The sequence below is a fragment of the Cyprinodon variegatus genome, unplaced genomic scaffold (genome assembly GCF_000732505.1).
Source record: "Cyprinodon variegatus isolate N-32 unplaced genomic scaffold, C_variegatus-1.0 Scaffold602, whole genome shotgun sequence".
NCBI classification, from domain to species: Eukaryota; Metazoa; Chordata; class Actinopteri; order Cyprinodontiformes; family Cyprinodontidae; genus Cyprinodon; species Cyprinodon variegatus.
The window spans coordinates 22687-29607 of record NW_015151055.1 but is presented as its reverse complement, the minus strand read 5'-3'; the positions used below and the strand labels follow the sequence as shown (position 1 = coordinate 29607).

The window sequence follows — 6921 nt, the reverse complement described above, 5'->3', positions numbered from 1 at the left end:
TCAGGCTGACGGAGAACTAACTGGCCTGCAGAAGATAACGGAAAAAACTGATTTTAAGACATATGGTCTGATAAAGAGAACATTTCTATACATGTTTAAGCCAAAATGATTTGATATTTAAATATGAATTCCCTATGACTTTAAAAGAGAAAACAACTCTGGCTATATTTAACCTCCAAAATTAACAAAGACATTCAGGCTGACGTAGAACTAACTGGCCTGCAGAAGATAACGCAAAAAAAACACAGATTTTAAGACAGGATTTGGGACAATATGGTCTGATAAAGAGTAGATTTATATACATATTTAAGCCAGAATGATTTGATATTTAAATATGATTTCTCTACGACTTTAATGCCATTTAGAAAGAACTATCCAGCCAACAGTATTGAACAAATTACGCAGCAATGTGTTTTTCAGCCACTGTCTCCCAGTGCTTTCTTGGTTTAATCACCTGTATGATGTGTCGATCAAATGCCTTTAACTCTGGCATAATAAGTCGTAGCGATTTAATTCATGATGGATTGGAGAACGAAGCTTTAGGACTTTTTTTTTGTTCAAAATGTTTTTGAAACGTCAGCATTCTGTGGAAAAAAAAGAGGGAAAATGGCAAAATTTGAAAAATGTGTAAAAGTTTATGTTGAACTATGTTTAATAAATCAAAAACCATAACGGATACAGAAATAATTTTCAGGCTGTAGGAATCAGCAGGTGTGATGAAGATGTTTCTACCAAAAACTATTTCTCCACGGTGAGGATCTAGGTTTTAAAATATTTCAGTCAACATTTACCAACGCCCGAACAGCTTAGCTAAACCTAAAAAAAAAAACAATAAGTGGGAATGTTTAAGCATTGATAATAAAGAGAAACAGGAAAGCAATAAGTGAGAATGCATCCATTGATGAGCGGCCATGGGAACTCTCCTCTGGGGGTAGGATGTGTGCAGGCCAGAACTGTTCACCGTAACTAGTTACATTTACTACGTAACATTTACCTGAGTATCTTTTTGAAAACAAAAAAAATTACTTTTGGGAGTACTTTTACAGCATTTTACTTTTTCCTTTTACTTAAAATTTCTGGCTGCTCCGCCCATTTTAACGTCACTTAGTGAAAACAAGCTTGTTTTAAATAATTATTTCCCTTTATTATCACACATTGTCTCACAATGTGGATCTTAAACATCTATAGAAATAGCAGAATAAGTGACGGAATTTAAAAACAATTAATGTACTGTACTGTGGTTTAGAAATATAAATACTATGCAAGAATAAATCATCCCTATACAGCTGTGGACATTTTTACAGTAGTGGATATGTAAAAATGCTCCACTTTCTTCGTTTTGCACTCAATGCTTGTTGGTTAAATGTTATTTTCCATCTGCTGAGTCAGCATCGTCATTTGGAGGTCAGCTGATAATAAATTAAACAGTATATTTAAGCGATTCTTACTTACTGCATTGATTCATTTTATTACCCAAAAAACATTAAATCTGTTGCTCTGAACACGGTATCAGTTACTCAGGACTTAAGCCTTTTTACAAGCTACTTTTTCACTTTTTGTCATTTAAATATATGATGAAGTACTGCTACTTTGACGTAAGTAAAGTTTTGGGTACGCTACCTTCCTCTGCCATTTACCACCAGCTATGTGCGCTTCTGTCGGCTCAGACAGAAAATGACTCTTCTGCTTATTTATGAGCAGGAAAACTTATCTAGAACAAACCATCTCCACTATGAAACATGATGGTGGCAGCTTCATCATTATCTAAGTCATCTTGAAAACATTCTTCTTCCAAATGTTGGCTACATATTACCTGTTTTTTCTCTGGCCAGAACAAATAGAGATCAACAGAATTAGATTTTATTAAGTTGAATCAATTGAAAAATAATAAAATTTGGTGTATTCATCCATTTTCCATCAGGCATTATGCCAGCTGAGGTGATGAGGGGTCCTGGTGTCTACAGGTGAGAGGCGGGGTCCATCTTGGTCAGGTCACCGGTGCATTCATTTCCTTTTAAAATTACATTTTTAAGAATTTTGTTGAACCGACTCAATAAAATTACAGCTTGCAGATAACTGTGGATTTAGCTCAATGGAAAATCTGCCATCAGTTAATCTGAGTTAATCCAACGAGTCATTTTTATGAGTGTTAAAAACTTATTCAGTGAAAAGTCTCCCTCCCGTTTTAATTTTGATTAAAAATGAATTAAATGTGGTTTGTTCCGTTTAATGTGCGAATTTAACGATGATATTTTAACAACCAGCGAGCTCAGAATGGGATTTTATATAAAAGCCAAAATCCACCGCCTGCGTGTTCCAGACGGACCTGAACGGACCTGGAGGTGTCTAACGGTTAGAATGGCCTCTCTCCAATCAGCCCTTTCTTTCTCCATCTAGCCGTTAAACCCGGTCTAACTGCCAGATCTACGTATTTAATCCCCTTCAGCTTGAATTCGCTGCTCTGACAGACAGCCTGACGGGAAATGATTTCCTTCCCGTTACTCAGCGGATCAGAGGCGGATCAGAAACGCATCGGAGACGCATCTCACAGCAACAACCAGCCGCTCCTGCAGATCAGCAATATCCTGAAACCGCTCCATTTCAGATCAATCGTGCGCTTATCTTTAGGTTTAAATATTAAACCATCTCTGCATCAGGAAGCCCCCCCCCGCCCCCCTCCATACATACCAGCCGTTTCCGCCGCTTCGCGCCTCCGGGCTGATTTGGGGCTAAAATCGATGCAGTTTCTCTGTCTGACACCGACAGCAGCTAACAGAGGAAATACTAGCATCTGGGTCCAGAGGAGGAGGTGGGAGGAGGTGGGAGTGAAAGCAGGAGGAGGTGGGAGTGAAAGGAGGCAGCAGCCAGGCAGGGAGGGGGGGGGAGGCTGACTGGGAACCATAGAGAAGAATCTACAGACGCCCTCTGCTGGCAGGCAGTGGAATTACACCCAGATGGTAGAAGCGCTGTGAAGCTGTCAGGGGCTGGGGGATGGGAGGCTACGTCATCATGACGATTCATCACTGCATGATGACCTTGGGGATAAAAATAAAAATGGCCAGAGCTGCAATATTGGGGTTGAGACTGAACATCCAGCAGTAAAAGAACAAATAAAAACACAAGATGTTTAATTTTATAGCATTATGACAGCTGGTCAGAGAGCAGCGGAAGATGGGCTCAGTTTTAACCAGCAGGTTGGTCTAAAGCTGGGCTTCCTGAAGTCTCTCTGCCTCTAAACCAACTCTCCTCAGTGACTCCGAATATTTCCTCCTTCCCAGACTGACAATGTCCTCGATCTCGTCCGCCAGATCCTTCCTCCCACTTTCAATCATGGCCGCCACAAGCCTGGACACCGACCCGGGGCCCGCGTTCCTCTGTCCCCGGGCCCAATGAAACAGCACGTCCAGCACCAAGGCACCCAGGTTATCTCTGGTGAAGAACACAAAACAACAGATGCTGTTTCATAAAGCTGCCAGCTGCAGAAGGATGCTGGAAAAGACTGTCATTAAGAATAGAATAGAAAATAATAGAATACACTTGGATATACTAGAATAAAATAGAATATACTAGAATAGAATATACTAGAATACAATAAAATAGAACAGAATAGAACAAAAGAGAATAAAATACAATAAAAGAAGAGAACAGAATAAAATTAAATAGAATAGAAAAAAATAGAAGATAAGAGAAGAGCAAAAAATAAAATAAAAGAGAATAAAATAGAATAGAAGAGAATAGAAATTCCCTTTTTTATCCCACAATGGGGAAATTCTGGTGTTTACAGCAACAAAAACATTAGAAAAAATAGTCACACAAACATGGACCTTAGAAAAATGTATAAGACTAACATAATAGTGAAGAGTTAAAAGATAAACAATAAAATACTGCAAAGGGTTTTAACAATATAAAACTGTAGAATAAATAACCAATATGCAGCTATGGACATTTTTACAGTAATATGAAAATAGCAGCAACATCAGAGATGTGCAGAATGACAGCAGCAGGTTATTTAACTGACTGAGGTAGAAACTGCAGAATTAGCATGAATGGAAGAACTGGTTGAGGTTGCTGGGAACAGTGGTGGTTCTAGAATCTTCCAGCTGCTGGGAGTCTTCCTGCTGCAGTGTTTCCTGGACGGGGCCGCCTGTGGAGCTGGTTGACAGTTGCCTTTTGTATCTATGCTTCTTTTTCTATGTCTGCTTCTGTCTCCTTGAACCCCAGTGGGCCTCAGCAGATGGCCGCTCACACTGAGCCTGGTTCTGCTGGAGGTTTCTTCCTGTTCAAAGGGAGTTTTTCCTCTCCACTGTCGCTACAAGCATGCTTAGTGTGAGGGATTGCTGAAGAGTCAATGAGTCGATGCAATCAGCTGGTTTTTTGGAGCTCTACTATGCAAACTGTAAGGAGCAGCAATATGGACATTTCAAGGAAAGGTCTGTTTATTCAACATTTAATTGTAAAATGCAGAGATGTTTCTATTTTTCTATAAATATGTTCAGATATTCCTGCTAAGAACACATGACTCTCTGACTTTTCATAATGCATTTTTTTCCTCCTACGGATGCAGCATGAGTGGGTTTTTTGGGGGGAGGCTGAGATGAGCAAACAGAGTTTAATCTCTTGCAGCGTCCCAGATGGCTGAATGATGGCTGACAGCGCAGATTAAAACAATCCTACTGCTGCTTCTCCTACAGACGCATACCAACCACGGAGGGCTTTTCTTCACCATGTTTGCACACTGATGACATGATGCAGTCACCTTTACAAGCAAAGTAAATCCAGGGCAAGATTTGGAATTTTCTTTCTCTTTCTCCTTATTATTTTAAAATCTGGTGTCTAAAAGTATTAATACTGTTTTTTTTTTCTCATTGTAACTCAAACGATTTTGGTTTCCTATCAGAATCTTTTAATATCAAGGTTGAACATAAGCATAAAGTTCAAGGCGTGTGAATAATTTTGCAATGAATTGAACACTGTAAGCTGAATGCATATCTTAATATGCATATGTTGATTAAAATGATTGTATTTTTTTCTCGTTATTTAAGGATCACCTCAAAACAATCCTGTGGCTGATAAATAAAATACTAAATTGGCAATAAAAAAAAAAATTAAAACCAATCCACTGGACTTTGTTTCCAGGTTTGAAGACGTTTTGCTTCCCATCCAGGAAGCTTTTCTAATTCAAAATTTTAGGGATAGTAGTTGTGGTAATTATATATAACATTAAGATTTTACATAAAGACTGAATTACAAATACATGTCTGTTAATGCTATAGTATTTTTCTATTTGCAAATTGTGCCTGAATGATGCCGTACTTTTATACTGTCTGTGAATCAGCCTTTAAATCTGACAGATTTACAGTAGAGCTAAATTAATGAACCAATTTAATAAAATCCACAGAGCTTCAGTTTCTACACCAGCAGAATCACATCAATTGGTAAAATAACAGACACAATGTTCACATTTTGCTTTTTGCTCTTAGTTACAACAAGAATCTGATATATGAACAGATTGACGCTGTGAAATCACCCGTGAAACTTCTTCCTGCAGCCAGAAAACTGCTGGTTTTTGCAGCCTAATGCTGCACAGGAGGGCATTTTTACTGCACGTCTCCATGGGGGTGGGGAGTACCAACATGGCAGACGGTGGCTTCACTTTTCAGGCTATTAGCAATCCAGTAAATAAATAGAGATCAATGGTTTAGACACATTTCCAAACTGCATTGATTCCGTCTCACAGAATACTGACACCTGCTGGACATTTAAAGACATTACAGGCAGCTGATTGGACAGACTGAACTGTATTGATTTGATGACATGGGTCAGAGGTCAGAGGTCAGCAACCCGCGGCTCTTTAGCGTCCCCGCTCCCTGGAGCTTTTTCAAAAAATGATGAAAATCGATTTTTGTTTTGTTTTAATGTGGTGTGGAGGAGGAGGTCAAACTAAAATTATTAGGTTTTCCAATGCTGTAAACATTTACATGTCAGTAAATGTCAGTAAAAAAAACCATGCTCTTACTGTGAGCTACAGGTAGGTTGCCATGGTTACAGGTGTCCAAATGTTCAGGTGCGCTCTGAGGTCATGGAGATAAAGTCTCTAATGAGCGGACCAATCAGAAATGCGTTTCTGTGCCATATTTCCTCCTCGTAGATTTACTAGTGTGCTGCTGCCGGCGGGATTGCTCCACTAGCTTGCTTGGTGTTGCCATGACAACGTAAATTCTGTGAACTTGTGTTGATGGGGTCTTAAAATAATTAAATCAAAATCACAATACATGTAAGAATAAAATAAAAAAGTCAAAATCATTTCCCAAAATATTCATGAGCAATTTCTAAATTGTGAAAAGTATTTTTAATACATTTTCTCCTTCTCGTCACTAGGGGGTGCTGCAGCACCGCCACTTCCTGCGGCCATGCACCACAGCCTGATTAACTTTTAAAATCCTCTAAAAGCAACAGATTTCCATAAACAAACGATGTTTTCCTTCCCACCTGTGTTTGTACTGTATGCGGTCCAACTCTTCATAGCTCATCCCGAGGTTAATGCCAATCACACGCCAGTCCTGTCCGATCTGCAGAGAGATGGACAGCAGGTTGGCTTCGGTCAGGTAACCGCTCTCTGGGTCGCCCAGGTTCAGAGGAGGATACTGCTGTTCCTCCATGTTTAAGCTGTTCTCCAAGCTTAGAGCCTGAAAGAGAAATGAACACATTTTAGGCTTTGATGATGTTTTTTCAAGAAAGCAGCCTAATAATTGGAGAAGAGTTAAACCTCATAAAGGCTTTAATTTTGTCGAATAAACTTAAAGTCGTAAGGAAGCGGCCGTTCCCTCATTACATTTCCGAATTCTCCTGAGTGGTGCCCGACTTTACAGGAGTGAATAAAGTGAATGTGATTGGTCCATTATCAAGGGGGCCGGTTTGTTA

At 39.4% G+C, this 6921-nt stretch overlaps 1 protein-coding gene across 2 annotated transcripts in view; it reads right to left on the bottom strand.

Moving 5' to 3' along the window:
- The window catches only part of LOC107096159 (mitochondrial glutamate carrier 1-like), a 31691-nt gene extending 24987 nt beyond the window's left edge, over nt 1-6704 (bottom strand). For both annotated transcript variants that reach the window (XM_015392685.1, XM_015392684.1), the window contains exons 1-2: nt 6490-6704; nt 2689-3429 (exon numbers count right to left, since the gene is read on the bottom strand). The gene's annotated coding sequence lies outside the window, so the exon portion shown is untranslated. The remainder of the gene's footprint in view (nt 1-2688; nt 3430-6489) is intronic.
- Nucleotides 6705-6921: the final 217 nt, after the last annotated feature.